At 39.8% G+C, this 23993-nt stretch overlaps 1 long non-coding RNA gene across 1 annotated transcript in view; it reads left to right on the top strand.

Annotated features, from left to right (window-relative positions):
• LOC121950658 overlaps window positions 1–23993 on the top strand; it is a 67025-nt gene that overhangs the window by 40548 nt on the left and 2484 nt on the right. Inside the window, exon 3 of the long non-coding RNA XR_006106334.1 lies at window positions 14608–14678. This is a non-coding gene — a long non-coding RNA (uncharacterized LOC121950658). The remainder of the gene's footprint in view (window positions 1–14607; window positions 14679–23993) is intronic.

Raw genomic sequence — 23993 nt, 5'->3', positions numbered from 1 at the left:
CTTGCCTTTCTGGCTGTTTACCTGATGTGCTGTAGTTCTGGTGCTAACTGGTCCAAAGAGCTAATAGTCAAAAAATGAGCATTCTGAAATCTCTGAGATTGAGTGTGCTTTAACTTCAGTGTACTTTACAGCTCTCCACTTGGCGCCCTGCTATTCAAACACAACGCTGGACTGCAGGTGCACCGCTCTTTTCCCAGCAGTTACCCACCACGGGCAACCTAGTGCCTGCGGCTCAATGACAGAGTTTGACTGCTTTCTGCCATGCTGTGGTTTCACATCACCTCTAAGGTGACAGGAGGCTCGTCAGGCCTCAGATAAGGCTCTTAAAGAGTCTGCTCGCCTGCTCTAATTTATCTAAGGGATTTCTTGTGCTGCATACATTTTGTTCTTTGAGCAGCCAAGCATTAAATTGCTTTCCATTGGGAACAGCTCATATGCTGGGGTCGCCAAAGCTGTGGCTCGTTTCCAATGAGATGGTTTGGCAGCAAAGCCAACGCTGTAATTAGGGTCACCCAGCGCTGGAGCTGTTGGTGGGCCAAAGGGTCGTCACGGTTGCATAGTGCGTTTGAAAGTCACAACAGAGCTGGAGGATGGTAACACATGACTTCTTAGATCATAAATCAACAGAACACTAAGGAGGCATATCATCAAAAAAGTGGCATTTTTCTTAAGGCACCAGCCTTCAAAAATATGGTTATTTATAAATAATATTCATGGAATTCTTTACATTGCTCCAGTGATTATATAGGCAAACAGCTATAAAATGCAGCCTATTGTGACTCTGAGAAATAGAAGACAAAGGAAGATATAAAGAGATAGTAGCAGGGCATGGGTAGTGAAAGCCCTGCGTATAACGAGTTGTCAGCTTTGTCTCATCGTGCCAGCAGCTGACTTCAGCAGCCTTCGCTGTTTCAGCTTTCAGTAAAGCCTCCTGCCCGTACAGTGGGCCTCCCCAAACGTAGCCTGTAGTGTTTTCATGAGGAGACTGCTCAGCATGTGTCCATCTGCAAAGAGCTCTCCAAAGTGTCCAGTGGTGGAGGGAAGAAAAAAACAACTCTTTTTAAGCTCACAGTATTCTCTTTGGCATCGCAGAGAGGAAACGCCTCAGAGAAAAGTGCAGAGAAGAAACATTTGGACAGCTGCTCAGCAGTATTTACTAATGTCTCGGGTGTGTTGTGACGTGTGCTTTTTGTGTAAAAACATGAGAGCTTGACCATTAAGGCTACTGAAACTCTTTCTAGACATACTGCAAGTCTGCATTAACATGAGCTTTCCAGTGAAATTTGCCTTTAATCTATGATGAAGTAAACTGAAGGGAGCTCTATTGCTCATGAGCTATTTTTGCCTCTTATGAGGCTAAATCTCTGGTAGAAACATGCAGGGCTAGAAGTTGTTTCATTACTGATTAATTAGATTTCATTTGTGGAGCAGAAACTGCATTGAGTTTGGTACAAAACTCGGCACAGCATACTATCGGAGACTGACAAGCCATTTATTGCAATAAGGACTCCCTATCCATTATATGCTCAGGCATGACAATTTTCCTTGTGCATTATGGTAGGCAATTTCACTCCCTTTTTAGCCCATATTTAACTAGAAAGGTTGGCAAAAAAATCTTTTCTTTTTCAAGCTTCAGGGTGGAGAGGTGCATACAGGAGCAGTCACTGCTACACTGGAGCAGCTTTGGTCTTTTAACTGCTCTTCTCAAAAGCACTTTAGCAGTAATTATTTAAGGTGATTCGGTCTCACAGAATCTATTGGAATGAGTACAGTGTTTTTGGATAAACTCCAAGGCTCAAACATTTGTAAAAAAAAAAACCTCAAAATTTCCACTCAAACAACATTCAGGTCATATCGAGCCCTTTGTCATTCCAGAGTCATCAAATACTGCCACTTTTGCGGTTCTTTCGGGGTAAGATCCCAACACCAAAAGCCACCTTTCATGTCCACATGATACGCCCTTGAATATGCTAAGCCAAGAACACGGCTGGACAGAACCGTTTGCGGTGTTATTGTACACCGAAAAGAAGTGGTAGTGTGAAAGCAAAGAGAAAAAAGCCCTTGATGATATGTAGTTCTTGGGAAGCTCCCCAGTGGACCATTTCTCTAAAAGAGTAACGTTACCCCAACAACACCATTACACCACAGTCAACCAGGATAACGTTATCAGCACTAACATGTGCTGCCAGACCATCTACCACCGAAACTTTATAATTGAGGGCCAGATTAGATTATGTAAAATACCTGGGGGGCATCTTCTTCTCACATCATATGGGATATTAAAAAAAAAAAACAGTTTCATCTTTCAGTGAAAAATACTCAGCTTTCCATCACTCCTGAAAGCGATGGTCGTAAAACTTTTTACTTTATGCTTCTTTGCTATGGCCTTGTTTGCTACCTAGCAGGACATTTTTGCTGCTAGGTAACTGTTTTTTTGCTTGTGTGCTGTCTGCTTATGAAAAACTCACAGGTTCTCATTAGTGTAATTCCTTCTTGGTGCATGTCTACAAACTATATGATAGTCCTGCCATCGTGAGGTGAACAGAAAAAAATGCTTGGTTGAACAAAAAAAGTTACAGCCAGTAGCACCTACAAACCCCTCAAAATGAGATGAAAGACCCACGCCTCAGTTCTACAGTGGTTGTGCTGAGGGACTGAGCTTAAAACAAGTGTATTTATTGTGTCTGAAAAGAAACACAACCCTGCAGTCCAGAGTTTATTTGAAACCTATGTGTTTTCTCTGGCAGTTCTTGATGAATTTTTATCCATTTGTTTGCAAAGACAAAAGCCAATGTTGAGAATTGAGATTAAGTGCATCTGCTTCTCCTACAATATTTGAAAAATTAAATGACGCCAAAAAAATATATAAATCACTGCTTATCTTACCGTAAACAGTATATGTGGTGCTAGATGGTAAATAGGTGCTTATATAAAGCATCCCATTCTGAGTGGTTTGCTAAAATTAAGCAGCATCAAGGGAGTAGCTGTTTATTTTGCTTTCGTGCTCACACATCTACACACCCACGCACATATGTCCTTGTAATACACGGTGACAGTAATGGAGAATTTAATTGTCGGGGGAAACAGATAAACAAAAAAGATTGCTTTGCATTACTGGTGAGTTTATAAAGGTGGCAAGTATGTTACCTCGGGCTCCTAGAACTTGTGATCTTCAACAATTTTTAACGGCTATATGGAACATTTCATGATGAAACACCATATAAATTAAGTCTGCTGGCCAAGTCTCCACCCCCTCATTGCTCTGTTTAAAAACAAGCATCCATTAATGTGGATCTGTTGAAATGCTTCATGTGAAAGGGTAACTTCAGTATTTTCAACCTGGATCCTATTTTTCCATGTTTTTGTGTCTACATGACTAATGAGAACAACAATTTATGATACTGGTCCAGTATTGAGTAATAGTTATGAGGCCGGCAGCCACAAAACAGGCTGTAATGTAACCACCCAGGGCAATTTTGCACTGTAAGTTTACATCGACTTGTAAGTGCTTGTTTTTGCCACTGACAGATTTAAATTATTATTTTAAGTGTCTGATAACATTATGAGAAGGAGCCCTACAGAGATAGACCTTTTCACTAAAATGAAAGGTTTTTTTTGTTGCCCAGAAATTGCTATCGCTAAACTTAGACTCCATATAAATAAACAATTATTTTATCATAATAAAATTCACTTAATTCAAAGTGACAAACAAAATAAAACATATAAAACCTGTCTTGAATCATCTTTTTATTGTTCCAACAATGTCAGACTCTGGTTTGGTTTAAATAAGCCCTTAATTCACCCAGTGAAATGTGAAAATACTGACTCTATACATCCTAAAATGACAGTTTATTTTAATGGAGTCTGGTGAGGTTCGCGATGATGATTTCACGGCTGTTTCTGTTTAAACAAAAATTATCTCACTCCCTTAAAAAAACACTGGTATATCTCTGTAGGGATCTTTTTCAGAATTTTGTCAATTATACCCCTCTCCCACCAAAATTAGTGCATGCAAGTGGGTTTTTGTAAACCAAAAATAGGCTATGGACTGGTTTCCCATTGTCAATAGAGCAGGGCTGTGTACAGTGCTTTGCAGCAGACAAGCTTGTGTGTGTGTGTGTGTGTGTGTGTGTGTGTGTGTGTGTGTGTGTGTGTGTGTGTGTACAGGTAAACAGTAGACAGCAGCATGAACAGAGCCTGATGTTTTAGAGCTGCTCAGGTGGGGAGGTGGATGGTAATTGATGGTGGCGTGTCATTGCATCTCGCTGGTTAAGGAGCTGAAATTAGTTCATTCACCCGGATGTTGTGTTTTCATTAATGCCAGTTGGAGCTGGAGGTGATAAATATCCATGAGTACTGCAAGGTCAATTTACCTGGGTGTTCCTATTGCGTTAAAAATCCGGGTGTTAGCAAGATTTTTTGTGTAGCTGGAAAGAAGTTTTAGTGTAATAATCTGACCCTGTCAGTGGTGAAAAACAAGCACTTTTAGTGGACATAAATTGACAGTGCTCACATGTTCCAAGTGGTTACATTGCATCTGGTTTTGTGGCTGCAGTGCTCTTGCTCAATACTGGACCAGGTTAAAAAAATGTTGTTACCGTTAGTCATTAAGGCACTAAAATGTGAGAAAATAGGATCCAGGTTGAAAAAACCTAAGTTGCCATTTAAAGGAGAAAAAATTATAACTTTTTGCCAAACTTAATAAAAAACAAGACTATCATTGTAGGAGTTGGATTTCATGATGTACAAATGTTGAAGGTAAAGCTTGATACTCAGGAAGTATTGATTCATGCTTGTGAGCAAAACTCCTCTGGATTGATTGAATCTTAGTTCAGAACATAAATGTGACAAGCTCCCTGGGATGTCTTAAGATGCTAAATATCTGTCAAGACTGTCTGGTGCAGCAATCTGTTAAAGGACTTGCTTTTTTCACCATGTTGCACAGACTGTCTCATATAAAGAAGGAGCTGTCAGGCCTGTCTCAGTCCCCTGCTCTCCTCTACCAGCACTGGTCACATGATGGTTCGCTGCTGCAGACGTGAGATATGTTATTTATCTCTTCCATATTTAATGAGGAGTCGCCCTGGGAAGCAGATGGTACATTAGCTGTAATAAACCAGAGCTGACTTCAGTGGTTTTTGTGAGGGAATACAGAATTGAGCGGTTAAGGCCTCGCTGTTTCACGCCTGACATTGTTGGAGGGTCGAAAGGTGTCTGGTGTGTTCGCTCGGCCTCGCACAAACAGATCCCTTTTATAACTCTGGACAGGTTCTCATTGCCCTCAGTGAAGCATCATATATTGATGTGCGGAGAACAAAAATTACTGTAAGCTCTGACCCTTTGTTCGCGGAGCCAGCATTAAAGTTGCTGAGTGAGGGCTTCACATTGAGCTATGTTTTATTGTTACACTCAGCAGAAGTGATTACAGTGTGCACACATATTCTTGCATGCTTCTTGAGACTCCCTGACGGGACACCAACACACATGCATCCTCTCATACACCTTTACATGTACTGGGGGGAAAAAATCCCTCAAAAAATCCAAGTCGGTTTCTGGAGAGCGGATGTGTTGTGGTCATCAGAAAATTGTACAAGCAACATTTTAACACGTTAACAGGCACACTAAGAAATAGATTTGAAAAAAAAAATAAAATTGAGGGGTAAAATTGTGTGTTCCTGACTCCACATTTAACATTTTTAATTTTTTTCTTTTTTCCCAGATGACCCATTCAGGCAGCAGAAACGCAACTCAACCAGCCGTTTGATGTGCCCACTTAGAGTATTTCTAGCATGAACTAGCACATATTAGGCATCAATGTTTTGTTGTTGTTGTTGTTGTTTTTTTATAAACACATTTCACACTATAGCATGTTAATAAAATATAAATTTATTAAGAAAAAAACATTTTCTTAGGATGCCTTTAAAAAATGCAACAGTTAATGTAATATAATAGAAATCTGAAAACAGTAACTTAATAAAATACATTAATAATATAAATTAATACTAATAAATCTAGTAACAAAATCTGTTGGTGTAAATCAAGTTTACTGTGCTAAATAAAAACCAAGCCATACCTTTAAGTAAGGAGTAAATGGCTTTATATATGTGCCAATTGTAAGTTAAAACATACATAATTCAGTCTAAAAAGGATGTTGGTGATTATGATCTTATCTAATCTAAGTAAAGATAGCATCAGCTTTCATTTGCTGTAATTGGGCAACTCAACTGAGCGGTCACACACTTTTCCTCGGTAAAATAAAAATACATCATATTGTCACGTTTTATGATATTCAACAAAAAAAAATCATCAGTGCAGAACATAAAATTGGATATGACTTTTTAACTTCAAATTTCAGTGTCGCATTAGGCAAAGACAGGAGGAGCAACTTTCCTGCAACCAACTTTTTTTTCCTCATCTTTCAGACTTTGATATCTTTTTACAATATTATCACCCATAATAGTCATAATAATCATATAATTGTCATTACATATTGTAATCACTGAGAGAAATGAGGACAAACAGCCAAAAATCTGTTAAAGGGTTAAAAAATCTTTACTTTTCAAGTGCAAGAACTAACAGACAAATCTGGTGAGATGACACAGACTGAAGAACCAGTCAGCTGTCTAAAACAAGCACGTCAAGATGGAATTATTATCACAGCCAATTCGTGAAAACTACATCTGGTAACAACCATTTATCCCCTAAGGTCACTTCTGCAATCTGTAATTTTTTCGACTGCTTACCTCCCAGCTGGGGGTTTGTTGCTGTCTGTGATGTCTGAGTATGTTTCATGTTCTCCGTTCAAGCTTTGGAGAGAGACCAGGAAATGGTGGCAGCTGCCTGAGAGCCTAAGCTCCCACGGTCTATGGCTAATTTTGATAATTAAGGGAAGTGAATAGTCATATTAACTATCTGCTGTGCAAGAGGTGCGGCTTAGAACCCCGCTGAGTCAAAGGGCACCTTGGAGGTAAACACAAGCAGGTTTTGGGGAGGGTGGAGAACAGTGGGTGGGCTGAAATAATTTCTCATCTCAACTGGGTGCTCTTATAAAGCGAGACTCAGGATGTGCGTGGAGAAATAATCATGCAGTGCAGCATATCAAATCATGGCCTGATGAGGAAAAAATAAACATGTCTGAGCTCATTGCTTGTGATGAAATCCGGCGAAGACAAACTCCATTGGTCTCAGGCTGCAGGGCTTGCTCTGTGCGCTCATTTTCAGACAAATGCCATTGTAAAAGAAGCAGAGTAGATCTTAACAAGTTAAAAGAACCTCCCAGGAGATGGACCAGGCGGGAGAAGGAGGGCTGTGGATCACTGCAGTGTGTTCATTGAGAAGAATGAATGAATAAATTGAAAGCGATGGCATTCCTGGCGATCTTCAAGGCAATGAGACATTATTGATTTCTAAGGAGAAAACGCATTCTTAATGTGTCCAGGGATCCAGGCTTTCTCTCTCTTTCTCATTCCTATACTGACTCGGTTTTTGCAGCTTTTAGCTACCAGACGTGAAGCTTGATATACAGCTAAAGCCCACTGTGGCTTAGGCATGCCAGTCTAGCTTTTGGAACAGCGAGCACTTCTCTCAATGGACTGCGAAGGTATGCTTCAACCATCTGTTCCCTTTTGACACAATGCAGTGAATCAGCACTTTAGTTTTTTTGAAGGAGTGCATCCTGAAAGCCTTTTATCTGCGAGGATAGCGGCAGAGAATTGCTGCGAAGATGGTAATCTGTGTTGATATTTAGAGGAAGGGAGCGATGCATTCTGTTATTGCTGCCGAGCCCATTTTCACACAAATTCTGTGAAGCAAACAAGCTGTCCTAAGCTTTTTTTTTTTTTTTTTTAAATTGCTTACAAAATGATGGTTCATTGGCATATGGGTACCACCTGCAAGATATTAAAAGTAAGCGTCAGTATTTTGGAAGTGTTAAGAAGTTTTTTCCAGTGAATATCTAATGTGAATGAACATTATCTGCCACAGTGTGTACACCTTTGTGTTGCTATGTGTCCCTGAATGTGGGCTATATGAAGCTGAGGTTGCCGTTTTAAGACACGTTGCCGTGGCACTGAGCAATAGTAGTGCAAAGTTATCAGCTCTTTTCATTTCTGGGCTGACACTCTGGGTGAAAGATTCGGGGGTGAGGTGAGGAGCCGTGGATTAAAGATCATATCAAAGCCAGCGAATAAGTATAGCGATTCAGGAACGATGGTAGAGATAGCAGATGAAGTTCGACTTTGTGGAGATATGGAGTGCAGCCCCAAGTTTATCATATAGAGTACGATAGGCAGAGGATAGCAATCAAGGGGATGGTGCAGTGTATGGTACAGTTGGCAAATGTTTGACTCTCATGTTCAAGGACACAATATAAAAGATTCCATGGTTATAGCATATTTGGAAATTATGCTTCTTTTAGCAAATGATTATTGTTTTATTCGATAAGATATATTTTTTATGATGTTGGCTAAAGTGTATTTTATTTCAGGCAAAGTAACCCATGTCCCTTGTAAAACACTGTAAGGGCACATAGGGTAAACTCTGGGCACTTGTAGGGGCACTTGGGCCGAAACAAAGAGCACTTGGGGAGGATTCAGCCAGACCGGCGAGGCACTTGGGTTACTTAAGCCGCATTCAGACTGACTTTATGCTCGTGTGAAAAAAACACAGCCCTTTCATTCATTTGAATGGAGTCATTCCAGCAACAAACTGTGGTTGCCAACATTAAGGGCAGTGGAAAAACAACACAAGGTCGTCTAGCAAAAAAAGGTGACCCAGTCTCAACTTTTGCTGCAAAGTCACATTATCCGGCAAGGTGCAGCACTGGCCAGTCAAATACATGCAAGTGTACATTCTGATTAATCTGTAATGTGAACAGACATGCATTGTTTTAGCTCCTTTAAATGCATCAAGATGATGGAGTAAAGTTTTGTAACATTACCTTTGTTAAATGTTGCTATTGTTCCAGGCTTCAAATGAGTGGAGGGTAAGTCTGCTAGTTGCTAGGCTAACTTAGGCAATAAAACATGTTAGAAGCTTATGCTAATAAAGATAGCATTTTGTACTTGTGAAGAAAAAGTGTCTTGCAATGATAATTTTTTTCTGTGAACCTTGTGAGTAATAATGAAGACACTTGAAGTACTTTTGTTATCGTCCCCTCACTGAAGTTCACTGCACCTCACAGAAACTCAACACTGTGGCATAAAAACCCCACCGACAACTAGCATTTTGGAGGTGTAATTGCAGAGGGACACACAGTACTACTACATGATGGTAGGAAAAGAATTATTGTGTTAGTCTGACTAAAACAAGACTTTTAGTATACATGTGAACATGTTAGTCTGACTGAAATCGTACTAAACTGAATTTCAGACTAAAACACCTAGATAATACAGTTGGGGGTTGATTTACTCTTTTATATATAAGCTTCAGTTGGACCTGAACTGGCCTAGACTTGTGCACATGCTATATAGTCCCCTCATCTGGCAATTACACTGGAGTCAAACAGCATATATTTTTAGAAGAAATCTGGGAAAAACAAAAGAAGAGAAGAACGCAAAACAAGACCAAGGTATATTTTAACAGTTCGACATACAACCTGTTTTCCATTTGCTAACTTGTTTGATATGTGACCTAAGAGGTCAACCAAAAGAAGGTCCAATAGTAACTGAAAGGGGCACATCGCCACGGTGGAGTCGGGCATACTTCTGTCAATAAATTGATTCCCCCCTTGTGCTTGTATACTGGAACAAGGACAGTAGTCCAGTTAAACGGCCTAACTGAGCTATAACCATAGCTCAACTTAACCGTGCATGTAAACATACTGACAGACACACTGACTACATAAGTATAAATGCTCACAATCGTTTAGGCCACCTGTGTAGGCTAACTATACATCAGCCTTTAATTTAGTTGTCAAGCTTGACGTTCTGCATCATATTTGATTGTCTATCCAGTACCTTGAACATCACGCCCCCACCAGTGCAGAAACCCAACTCAGGTTCTCCTCTGACGTGACAACAAAACTAAGCACGGGAGTGGCCCATGAGGGTAAAAACCTATGTCGGCATACAAGACATGCTTGTTCTGCTTTGGGTTTGTGAGTTTAAGAAAAGAGTATTCAGAAATGGCTAACATTTTTCTTTAAAATGTGTTGACCTTAGACCAATTCAGCCTAATATAATATAAAGTAACTGTACATCACTTTTGATGCCATCATGGAAGAAATGTCCTATCATGTTGTGTTTTGGAAGGTGGGGACATTTGTTCCCCTTGAATAGCTGTATATCCAAGAATCGCTTAGCAAAGAGAAGATTAAGTGCACACATTAATCCAGGAGTCAGAGCAATCTTGTAATCCACTCAGTATGCTAATTGCCTGTTCTTTCTCCAGCAAAGGGGTTTACAGGCCATTAAATGGCACTGAGCAGTTGACAAAGGATAGCCAGCATGCTCCCCCACCCACTCTCCCTCTCTCTATTTCTTACTTGGACAGGCGGTTGCACACCCACGCAACGCTCCTCTAAAGAAATATGCAAAATCTAAAAAAAAGTGTGGTGCTGTGATTTGCAAAGCAGTCATTTATTTTGCAGTATTAGGGTAGAAATAGCAAGCTGTGCCTCTGTTCAAAGTAGGCCCGACAGTGACAAAAGTGGATCTCTTGCTTCTTGAATGAACTTCTGATCTACTCAGCTCGAAGGGGGTTGCTTCAAACATTTTCCTGCGGCATACCAGGGTTTTCTTGTAACATCTGTCCATATGTGACAGTGGTACAAATTAATAATGAAAAGAGTTGAGTGCTATTGTCTACATCGCAGTCCCAGTCATGCACAACCCTCCTTGATCCCACTTTGCCCATACACAAGAGGATCACACCAAGGTAAAGTGCAATTCTTAGTGCGCTGCTGCCTGTGTATTTCCCCAAGTGGCCTTGGCAGCCGCAACATGATGGATGTTGTTTCAGATTGGGTGTCTCGCTACACTGATAAAAGCACCCTAGTCAAAACACATTCACTAGCAATGTAAGCAGATAAAGATGGTTGCAGATAATTAGAAGATTTGAGCTTTGCGTCATTTGTGGTGCCAACTGCCAAGGAACGGGACTGTGACGGATGACTCAAACAAGAGAATTCGGCATGAAGCCTGACTGCAAATGTAGCTGGTAATGACCAGAGTGTGTTTTTCAGATGCAGCTAATGAGCACGGCCATTAGACATAAATGACATTTTAAAATCCTGGGGAGTAAGGAAATGAAGAAGTACCCCAGATAGACTGCCTGTAGGCAGCAAATATGGCAAGAGCATCTGGAGGATGTGGCACTCAGTTCACATGGATGACCTCCACCCAGAGTGTTGAGGCTGTCAGTCATTTCACTGCTGTTAACCGTGCGGATGGAGGCTCATTACAGTGAAACTGTCAGAACCATTCGCCTCAATATCTACATGGCATCTCAGGGCTCTGTACAATTGGCACTCTTCCTCTATGCTTGACAGATAATCCTTTTATGGATATAATATTTTAATTTTCTTATGAGTCCATTTGAAGTTAGTTTTACCACTTTGGAAGCTTCTGCAAAGAGAAATCAGCTTTGACATCTCAGCTCATAGTTTGATGGGGTATGTTGACTCAATCTTAACTATATCTACAGTAGATAAAAAACCAGAATTGAAAAAATGTGCAATAGAATCCCCCAAATGGATTTGTTTCTTCTGTTTAAACAGTAGCTCTCAAACATGTGCCACTAAATCCCTAGAATCTGCAGGCTTATGTTGCAACCAATCGCTATGCACCCTGATTGATTAGTCACCCATCTCCAGTTGAATGTGTGCAGATCATGATGCAATCAGCTGTTGTAGTGTTTGGTTAGAGGTTGTAAATATAAAGTGGAAGTCAACCACTATGAAGAGCTTTAAACTATTTTTTTTTTTTAACTATTTTTATTTTAACTTTAATAACTCTGTCTGTAGGCCACAGCACAAAAAAGGTAGAAAATAACAACAATAAACTATATAAAATATACAAAAAAGAAACCATTTCACTTGGTAGCTGACTGATCTAGGGTGGAGGCACAAATATTACAGTGAAAAAATTACCAAATCAACAAAATGTATAAGTCAACAAATCAGGCAGACTGTTATATGAACTAACAGTGTGCAGAAAAATGTTAGCGAGGTGTGTGTGTGTGTGCACTTGTATGCAGAAACTTTTGCTAGCAGACAGCTGCAGTTTTGCGCTGAGTGGGTGACATTGTGATGTAATATTGGAATTACTTCAATTTTCCAGACTAATGTGTAATGTATCTGAAAGTTTCTGGTGCTATAAAGGAAAAAAATCAAGGTTGCTATCATCATAAATGAAAATATTATGCTCACATCTCTCCTACAACTTCAAAGTTGCCCCTTTTATACTTGTTCATTTTTAAGGTGTTCTGTTTGATGCATTTTATTTTTCTCATGAATAATTTCAGCTTTATGATTGTGGGTATGTGAGGGAAATGTGTTGGCATGGTGATAAGAAATTCATTTAAAAAATCCCCCAACATATAACTTGATTTTGAACAACAGAGAACATTACAATGTGAAAATAATGGAACATTTCAGACATTCTGTCTTTTTCTTGTGAGTGGGTGTGGGTGTTTGTTTTCTTGTTCATTGAACCCTGGTTAACGGATGTTTTCCTGGAACTGCTGTACAGTATGCTATGGTATGATGACCTTTATGTATTCTCTTGGTATCTCTGAAGGTATTCTGAGGTGATAGCTTTCTGTTGCTTTGAATATGAGGGGGAGCTGGGGGTTTGATAAAGTGCAGATGAGATGTTAGGTAAGGCTGTATGTGGGTGGTTGTCTCTCAGGTTGAGAATTTTCCTGGAAGCTATGGAGGTCACAGTGGGAGACGGGCTGCGATGAATATGCTCATATGTTGGCAGTGAAACCCCCCTGCTCACTCTAGGTGGAGAGTATTTATTGCATTAAGATATGTATAATCCACGCTACAATACAGCTAAAGAAACTCAAGGCCCAATTTACCAATGATTTTATATTATTCACTAACAAGATAAAACTCTTATTCTATACAATGTTAGTTTTATTTTTATAGTTCTTGGTCATCCTTCTTTTTAGTTTGACAAAGGGTTGCCGAAAGGTTGTAGCTGTTTCATATGTTTTTTTTAACTGAAGACTATAGTTACATCCTTTACAAAAGCTCCACTTATGATTTCATGCTTGTTGAGATTCTGCTGTATCACACAGAAGATTATTTGCTTGAAAAACTCAAATTTTTATCACTTTCCAGGCATAGGAAATAACAAGAAACAATCCAGTAAAGAGCTTTTTGAAGGGCATTAGAGGGTTTGAGTTAAAACTGCATTTGGCAACTTAGCACATGGACTTTGGCTCCAAATGGCAGCAGGGGGTAATTGCTTGAAGGATGAACTTCAATGCCCTCAAGTTATGTAATGTGATGTTAGTAAACTGCACACAGTCTGTGTTCACTTCATAGCAGAAGACATGGAAGAGAAAAAGGACAAAAGATCTAACGTTGATGGGACTATTTTTTGTGTTAACCGTCCTCCAGTGAAGCCACATTTACAGTGAAATCGTTTTTTCCATGAAAATCTTTCCTTGTGTAGCTTAAAATCTACTAATGCAGATCCACATAAGATGTTATTTGTAGAATTCTGTGTTGGAGAGCTGAAAGAAGATAAAAGCAGAAAGGGTAATCTCTATAAACAGATTCTGCATATGTATGCATCTGTAGGCAACGGGACAAGATTTTATCAGAAATATTCTGGTTTCTGTTGATAGTCTTGAGTGGTATTTACCCATCACATTTAAATGGCAGTTAAACATTTCGTGTGGAGCGGTGGAACACATTGACCAAAATGCAATTTTGGAACCCATCAGCTTTCATCTGATGACAAATTAGCTTTATATTGGATTTTTAGAAAACATATTTGCTTTCATGTGCAGATATCTACTAATAAAGATTAGCCAAAGTGACCGGTGCATGGAAGAGGAAGTTTTGGCTCGATTATACTGGAGCCCTAATCAGCCAAAAATATTGCCCCCTGGCACCAAGAGGCTTTATTTTCGTCAGACGATGTGTTGCAAGATTACAAGAGAAGTAACTTGTGGCAAAACTTGTATCATATTAAACACTCACTTGACTGGATTCCCCCCACATCTGCCCCAAAGCTCCCTTTTTAAACAGGGCCACAAAAACCAACGTAGAACCAACTAGCAAAATGAGGTCATCTCCACACATCCTCTGATCCCTCCATTCTTCATCTCGGAGGCAAGTGGCATATAAGAGGATCTATCTTTGTGAACGGTTTTGAGCCCCCAAAATTACAAACAAACTAAAGGCGGGGGATCGATGGAGTGTGTCTCACAGAATGATGAACTGGCACTTCTGAGGGGGAAAATCAATGTTGCGCTCCCTTTCTCTACCTCTCCTGCTCTCTCTATCTTTCTTTGGTCCTAAACTCTCTTCATAGTCCTCGTACTGCAGTGTTTAAGTGTGTACGTGTGTATGTGTGTGTTCACGTGTGTTGCCCGAAGCATGGTCTCTCATCGTGATTTAATGGTCCTTTGTTTCTTATTCTGTTTTAGCCTGGAAGACCCCTGCCACTTTGATGTGTGAGCACACCCACCAATAATGGCCTATAGGATACACAGTGGAAGTAAGTGCTTCTGGTCAGATTTACCGCTTTAGTGGTCCTCCTCCTCCCTCCGCTGCCCCAGTAAACCTCTGCTCATTTGATGCGGACATATTGATCATTGCAACATGGCAATCTTTAAATCATAACACAGCACTTAACACGAGGCTGCCAAAATGACACCATCTATTTATTGCAACTCATTCTTCGGACAGTCGACTGCATGGTGTTGCATTTTTATATCCCCAATATACACAGTAGTGATAGAGGCAAAAAAAAAAACCCTGAAAAATAAAAGGAAGTCCATGGTATATCTCAAACATAAAATAAATAAAATTCCCCAAGGGGAAAATTAAAATCAAGAGCTCTTTCTGCAGCTAGAAATTAACCGTTGTACTGTGGCTATCCTAAAGGATCAAATTCCCAAAAGAGAGAAGCATTTACTCATCTCAGTGTTTCGTGACTGTACTTAAAATATGATTTATAATAAGTAATCAAGGCATAATGTTTGAAAAAGTAAGATGATGAATCTAAAGTTGTGTTTTTGTTGCTCCAAAATCTGCCTCTTATAATGATACAATAGGTACAGTATTTGCTTCGAGATTGCTTCTCCCTGGAGAGATGAGGCTATTCGATAACTGGAGCGTGATCATTTCAGTAGCTGGGGCTTCCCTGAGCTGAGGCAGGTTGTGGCTTGGATACGTGTTCATTGTGTGCCTTTGGCTGAATGTGAAATTTAGATTTTCTGTGAAAGATAACTTTGTCTACCCTACCAGCATCAGTGACGAAACATTTTTTGGCAAGCTTCTGCAAATCTGTCCAGAAAATGTTTAGATTTAGGAATGGCTAATGACGCAGCTCAAGGGATGGCAATGTTGTTCTCTCAGTCCACCACTTCGGTCAGGACCAAACTGAGTTGAAAGGATTGCCATTAAATTCGGTGCAGACATTCATGCTCCCCAAAAAAGATGAAGCCTGCTGGCTTAACTGATCTTTTCAATGAGTGAAAACACGGACAGCGCCACTCTGCGTTTGCAACCAACATTGTGGTCGAAGGTAGAATTGCAGCTTGAATGACAGAAACAAAGCGCTATTTACTACATTCTTTCACAGTGTTTCAAAACCTGTGTTGTTACAAAGCAGATTTTATTAGCTTGTTCATTTGTATTTTTTGGCAAAGTTTGCAACAATATATAGGTCTTTCTGCACAAAGTTTTGGCGCACACATCCCCTGAAAGTCCGAATGTAGTTGTGGGTTCATATATCCGTGGGTATAGACTAGTTCAAAACTAAAGTAGAGATCATAGTTAAGATGAATAAATGCTCGACAGCAATGTAAGCATATTAGCATACTAATATTAGAATATAACTCCGCTACAGTCTAACAGAGCTGCAATGGGTGTTGTGTCTTTCTCATTTGTCCTTAATTTTCTTACCCTTGCATCAAAAAGGCAGTTTTCCTACCTGATGTGCACTCGTTGCATCACATTTCTCCATGTGTGCCCATAGGGTGCATGTAATTTGCATGAGTGAGCAAGTGTCTATCGGCCTGTCCTGGGCGTTACCTGCCGGTGTGATGTGGATGAGCTTTCAGACAGCCTGTGTTGGTGCTGGAAGGCAGTGCTGTCAGCTGTGGAGAGCTCCTCCTGTCAGCCCTGCCTCATGAAATTTAGGGCTGCGAGATGAAGCCTGACACAGGTATCCATGTGGGGTGAAGGGGGTGGTGGGTGAAAGGGGGGGGGGGGCAATCCATCCATCTGCCCAGCTATCTATCTATCTACCTACCTATCTATCTACCAGATCTATTTGTCTCTTTTTCTTTGTCTTTGTCTGTCTCCAGGGGTGCAGGTTTGGGCTGGGAAGCTGCTGTGTGTCAGTAGTGAAATATTCATGGTACATGCAGGGAGTTTGACAAGCCGCTCTGACACCTCCATACTCACCACCCTCATTTTCATTTCCTCCCCGGCTCCAGAACGTTACCTTGCAGCTGCCCCAATCTGGCGTTAAGCACCATACTGTATGCTCAGTGCAGTCATCATGAAAAGGAAACCAAGGCACACTGCTTTTACATTTTCATACCTAAGAGAATGGGATGTCAAAAAAAAAACCCAGAAAAAAAAGCTGCTTATCGGCGGTAACATGTTCTCTGAAAATCTTAATATAGGCATTCATTACCAATCTGTTAAAGGCTTTCATGCTAAAAATGGCACCTTACTGTAAGCTCTTTAAGATCCTTTTTGTTGTTTTAATTGGAACATGCTCATTCGAAATGTGAATTTAGTGGAATCTTTGGTGCTATATGAGGCTTCCTATATCTCTCTGAGAACTGATCTGGACTTAATGCACCCAGCTGGATTTCATGTATAAGAAAATGTTCCATATACCAATATACCATCAGGAAGAGAGGGAGCATTCTCGTGAGAAAACGCAAGAATCTGACATCTTACTGAGAATGCATTGTGCCTTGTGGCTGCATTGTAATGTGTGTATCTCAGCTGGTATCTGTGCCTCTTCTTCTGTGGATTTTCTTGTTGATATGAACATGGGTACCAATAATGGTGGCTCTGGAAAGAATTCAATGGCACCACAACGTGTCAATTTTGTAAACATTTTCTTCTTTCAAACTCCATTGTAATACCTTGGACAAGTATACCTGGAAACCAAAACTGGTCCATAGATTCAAGATACAAAAACTATTTTCTTAAAGGAAGAATTCCAGCAAGAGCTTAGAGAAAAAACTGTGAATGGTTATTCTCATGACATGTCATATTTTTTGCTTTACATGCAGCAATATCAGCCCATCCCTATGAATGATGTCAACAATGGTCAATCCCTTGTGTATGTAGCAAAACATCATGTTATTTTTTTCTTGTGCTGCACACTGAATGAATATAACATACATTGAAAAAAACATTGTATTTTATGTTTCCATCTGTTGGTGGGCCGTCATGATAAGAGTATGCATAATATGGCATTACACCACTATAGAAGATCACTAAACCTATACTGGTACCGATACCCAACAGTACCTTTTGTTTCCCTTGGCATTTTTACAAGCTGCAGGGTTCATATAGTGGCTAAAAATGTAATTCTGCTCCACTGCTCTTTCTAATCACGCACGGAGCCAGTCTTGTGTCTCTGTCTGTCTCCTTATGTGTGTGTAAGTGTTTAGATGACACAAGGTGATTGCTAAAATGATATAGAAAAGAAAACAGACCAGACAGAAAATGTAGGGCAGATCAGTGCGGCAGCCACAGTTTTATAGTTTTTGGCCCACGGGGAAACTAAGGGAGTGGCCGAGGGAGCCGCCAAGGGAGCTCTGTGGCTGAATGCGTCAACTTGCTCTGTGGTGCTCTTGTCCAGGTATTTTCACCCAGATGCACTCTCAGATACTAGCATTTGGCACCAATGGATTTAACTTAAACTGATACTTGGTAGTACCAACATAATTTGGTACTCTGGAAATGACCAAGTAGGTACCCAACCCTGGTGAGTGTTCTGTAGAAAGAAAATTGTTTCTACAAGATACTTTCTACCAAAAGGTCTGCGGATCATCTTAAGTGATATACAACTTCTGAAAAGACTCATTGCTGGTGAGTTTTTAAAAAATCTGTTTTTTTGGTGCTTTAAGCAATAGGGAATGTGCCATCTAGTTCCATTATATTCACAAGAAAGCCAACATCTCAACAGCCGATACCTCTAACACTCTGCAACTCACACCAAAACAATCGAGATTGTTAAATAACATTATCCATTCTCATCATGTAGCCCGGTTTTTAAAAATATGGAATTAAGGTGAGCATACAGTTAATACATTTAAGCAGCTTAGTATTAGAACGTCCTCACATATCAAAGCCAGAAAAGCTGCTGTATTGACAGCAGGCATGTTTACATCTGAGGCTCCAGCAATGAGACAGCATTGATCAGCTCCTTGCTCTCTGCATAATTCTCAGCATCATCCTGCAACAGAATGATTAGCCTCAGGGGAAAAAGTAAACAGGACCAGCTAAAAGTTGCAAATCATCTTTTCATTATATTTTTCTGCAGCCTCCCTCGTAAGTCATCATCACAGAGCCGAGGCCTCTATCTCCAAACTCTGCAGAAATATCAATATGGATTTAGGAGTCTCCCTGAAGCAAGGTCCTCAGCTAATTAAATCTGTAATCACTTTGTACTGTAAAAACACAAGCAGGGGAGGAGGGGAAAGGGAGTATGTGGCAGTTTAAATGAGGGCCAGTGGAGTTTTATTTAACAAAGACAGCTAATTGGGTCAGAGCTCTTTATCCTCCTAAAGCACAGAGGTTTCCTGCTATCCAATCGGACCGCTTACGGCTCTTTGCTCTCAAACAGAGTTTGACTGTTTTGGAGAGACTGAGATGGGGGAGAGGGAGGTTACTGCAAAGTAAGAGCAGAGCCACAGTTGTCAAGGCTACAGCAAACAGGTATTTTATATTGTCTTCAGGAATTGTCTTATATTGTCTTGAAGTCAGTTGTACGACGAGGGAAGTAATGGGATTCAGAGAGGCTCCGTGCTGAGAGTGAATTCTAATAGAGGAAGGTGCTACAGAGACGTACAAGTCCATGAACTCCTTCCATCTTTCATCTCAAGAGGAGGGTTCATTCGAGCAAGGTGTTGCGTGCTTCACTGGTGCCAAGCATCCTACAGCTGTCGTGTCAAACTCTCATCACACAACCTTTCTCTGCCTCTTCTCTATATATATTGTATAAAGATTCAGTGCCATGGGACTAGCAGAAGATAATGTTTCTTGAATATATTCTCGGATACTTGGATTGTTGTCATGTAATATCACTTGTAATGTTGGACTTGCTAAATTGGGGGTGAAACACATGATCACTGATCACAGTCAGAGTGCATTATCAGTAAAAGTAATTCAATTATGTATTAAAACAGAGAGGGGCTTTTGGAGTGTGAGCTGGGATTTTAAATGTTTTTTTATTCAATGTCATTCTTCCATGTTTTTGCGTTTAGTGTAATCTGGTTTAACCAATTCTGAGCATGGCTCAGTGTATTTTTTGTAAATGTTACACTGAATAAATCCATTATCAGCAAAATTAGTTTAGTTTATGTTCCATATTTAGGCATTTTACTTAAAACTTGCACATTTTGTAAACACTATTGAGGACTTTTAGTGGTGGCTGTGAGAATATGTATATATATTTATATATTAGGGCCGGGAAAGTTATCATTATTATATCCATCATGATATTAGTATCGCCTTAGAGTTTGGCTATTGTTGTATTGTTAGTTTTGTCTTTTCCTGGCTTTAAGGCTGCATAACAGTAAAATGATGAATTTGCCAGAGTGTTTTAGATTTCCTATTATTTTCCTTTACTCACTTAGTCATTATATCCACATTAGTGATGATTCTTCATCAAAAATGACATCAAGCACCAATAGTCAGTCCTACAATATCAACACAAGACCAACATGCAAAATATCAGGTGTACGTAGTTTAGTGTTTGTAGGATTTGAGAATATTCAGGGGTTAACTTCTGTTGGGGGATCCGAGGCATTGCCCCCTGGCACTTTTTTTGATTAAAAATAAGCTTTACCTTGATGCTTTTTTATGCACTGGCACTCAGGGCCACACAGTACCACTGACCAAGCAATATAAGGATATATATATATATATATATGTGTGTATTTATATATAAGTTGTGTAATATCATTTTGTGATTATTTGGAATAATCTAAGGTTTAAAATGTTAGGTCTGTTCACAAGTTCTTGTCTACATTGTTTCTGCATTTTTTCTTACATGTACAACCGTGAGCATCTTTGTCTTAAAAATGGATTATTATTGTCATGGGATTCAGAGCCGGTAGACCCAAATACAGAAGACGGCAGGCAATAGGAATTTAAAGATCAAGATCAAGATCACCCTTAATGTCAAGGAAAGAGCAACTGAACATCACGCAATCAGATCAAGAAGCCAGCAAAGACTGAACTGAAAACCAGGACTTAAATACAAAGTAGACTGACGAGGTGATGAAGTGCAGCTGGAGAAAAAGGGGGGAGAAGCTCAGGTGAGGGGAATAAGGTGATGAGGCAGAAGAGCAGGTAGGGAGCTGATTGTCTGGGAGAAACTGAGGAGCAGGAAGGACAAACAAGGCTGATATAATACAGGTGTGACAGAAAAGAGGTGGAAATGCAGAAACTAACACAAGACACATGAGAAGTACAAAATAAGTCAGGGAGGAGACTGACCGAGTGAATACGTGAAACAAGGAAAAACAAACAGAAAACCCTAAAACAAAGTCCAAAAGACAACAGAATATTGAGGAAAAAAAAATCCAGCATCATGACAGTTATCAAACTCATCCATTTGCCAAACTAATATAGGTGAATATTTTGGCAAACATATTAATTTGTTTTGGTGTAACTTAGTATGAAAGGTTAACAGTTTCTTACTGCAGTTAGTTACATTAACAAGCAGGTGAGGTTTTGGTCTTCAGGTTCATGCAAATAAATACCAATAAGGTTGTTTCACCTCAGTTAGTTTTATGGCTTGTTCAGATTTTTATACAGATTTAGTGTAATCTTCATATTTCTGTGTTGAAGCAGCAGCAACAGAATCAACTACTCTTCAGTATTCCCTGCAACTCTTTCAGTTGCTCCACATTAACAGCACTTACTGAATTAAAATGAAATAGAAACAGTGAGATCCAGAGCAGCATGTCGAGGCATGAGAAAAAAATTACAACAATATATAAGTCATTAAGATGTTTAACTTGTCGCGGGCGGTGCACATTACATCAACAAACACCCTCCATTTAGAGTAAATAGTGGCAGAGCGGACAAACACTTCATTAAAACTTCACACAGAAGACAAATGAACAAAAAAGGAGAGAACCTCGCCAGGGTTGCCTCATTACTCCCTCTCTTTTCCCTTTGAATCTTAAGCCAAAGGAGTCGCTGTGTATCTACGCTTTCTCTGTGAGCTGCGGCTCTGAGGTGGTGACCTCGTGCTGCCTCTATCCTCTGTGTTACTCACATTTGTGTCTGTCCCCGGGGCTCTTCGTCTAAAGAGCTCGGACTGAAGAGGCAGGCGGGCCAAGCACAGTATGGCGGGGTTAGCCTGGCCCTGGAGAAATCTTCACAGCGACCTGATTTTTCTTAGTTGTTACCCATATTCCCCAGATCTTGTGCTCATATTCACCTGATCCTCTGTCAGAGCCATTTTGTGGGGAAAAACTTCTTAAACAACAATGAAACTAGAACAAGATTAGAGTCCAGTAGCTTAACCCTTTGAAACCTGAAGCAACGTCGCTTTTGTTGTGCTGCTTTCACATCCTTTTTACAAGTATTTAAACCTTCGAACCATGAGCAAATTGATGGCATTTCTTTCAAAAACATGGTAAAACACAATGAGCAACCTAAAAATGTCTCACAAATTGCAAGTAATAAGTAGTTTCAGAAGGACAAAAAGAAAGACTGGTAAAACAGTGTTTTGGCTGGACCATGTACAGTGGTTCACAACTGTTTTTCTTAAGGGATTTCTTTACTATCATTGAGTAAACTGATGACTTATTTTAGGGATATTTCATATGATAAACTGTACAATTAACCCAAATGCCTGACTGCACAAAGTTTGTGTTACATTAGCAATCATGACACATTTTGCGCTGATTATTTCCTATGAATATTGCTTCAGAGGTGAGTTTTCCTGATATTTGTTGAAACTTTTTATAGGATTCTATAAACCTACAATCATACATTCTTTAAAGGCTTCTTTTTTAAGAAATTCCTTTTTCTTGGCCATCTTTTCTATGACAGGACAAGACTGTTTAGCAGAGTGAAGGCTCTGTGAGTACAGCTTGTGTTGCAAGATTAAAAAAAAAGTACATCTTAAACATTAATCTAAACTTTTTTTTTTTTTAAAAAAAATACAGTTACATTTAGTTAGTTCATGGAAATTAATGAGATGCTGAGATAGGCCTACAGTTTATTTATTATTTTTTTTAACACTCCTTAAATTCAAGAAGGCCTCACGACCCCCTGGGAAGCTTTGGCGACCCATAGTGAGACCGGGACCGCCATGTTGGGAACCAAAGGTGTATGAAACGTGTTGTTGAATATATTTACCTATTTAATAGGGGAGGTACCTCCATAGGCCATTTTTGGCTTCTAACCTCTCATGCACAGTGTTTAAATTTTCTTTTCTGTATATTCTATATGTGTATGTGCAAAAAAGCTAAACTAAACTTAATTATACTTAACATATTTGAAATTATGGTTTAAAATTATTAGATTTTTATGCAATTTTTCCAAGTCATTTTATGTTCTTTTATTGTTTGCTTTTTTCATGTTTTGTTTGCTTTTGTTTTTTTAGTGTGTGTGTGTGTGTGTGTGTATGTATGTGTGGGAGGGGTTCTTTTTTTATTTATTTATTTACTAATTTAATGGTTATTGTCTCTGTTTTTGAAAGAAATCAAGCCAGGTTTCAAAGGGTTAATAGTAGATTGCATTGCAGTCGCAGCCTTCGCACCAGGATGTCAGGTGTCCCCGCAAATTTTTGTTTCAATGTTTAATCTGGCAGATAATTGCATCCATTATTAGAAATGATGCAGAACGTCTGCCGGCGATCTGGTCGTGACTGTTTCCATGAATCCTCATCAAAATTGCATATTTCCAATATCAGTGGCACAGCGATGTGGTGAGAAGAATCTCTCATCGCAGCTTGTCACATTCATCTTGCCGAGATCTGAGTTAATATTAGTGATTGGTCCCCAAGTCACGTTCAGCCCCATCTTTTCATTCCGGCATCTGGATTTAATTGGTGCTACGCTGTAAAGCCACAGCTGCTCTGCCTGTTAGGACAATAAATTACCCCAATTAGGAGTTGCACAAAAGAGGCTGTCTGACACCACAGCCCGCTGCCATGCCTGGAGATTGGAATGCAATGGAATGAGGCTTCGCGCTGACGTGAAGCTGTACCAAAGCACTTGCCCCATCATCTTTCTGATCAAAACACAGTTCCAGTCCAGCGGATATATAGAGCAGGAGGAGATTGCTTTGCATGGCCTGCACCTTGCTATAGTCTCAGTCACAGGGAGCTGTTGGTGTGCAAATGAAATAGAAAAAGTGTCACAGTGTTTGAAATCAATAGAAGGTATGGTGGAAGGTGTGTAATTACTGGGCGGATGATTAATTGGTGTTTGGATGATGAGCTGTGGATACATCCAGGTTTTCTGGCAGCTGCCTGCCATATCGATGGCACTGGTAATGAAGGCAATAATGAGGGAAGGTTTAGGAGGACGTGGAATGGGAGGAACAATAGGAACATCTGTGCCTCTCTACAGTTAAAGTATAATTGAGA

Source organism: Plectropomus leopardus, chromosome 11, assembly GCF_008729295.1.
Source record: "Plectropomus leopardus isolate mb chromosome 11, YSFRI_Pleo_2.0, whole genome shotgun sequence".
In the NCBI taxonomy this organism is placed as follows: Eukaryota; Metazoa; Chordata; class Actinopteri; order Perciformes; family Serranidae; genus Plectropomus; species Plectropomus leopardus.
Note: the sequence above shows the minus strand (reverse complement) of the source record. Positions and strands in the feature narration are given on the sequence as shown.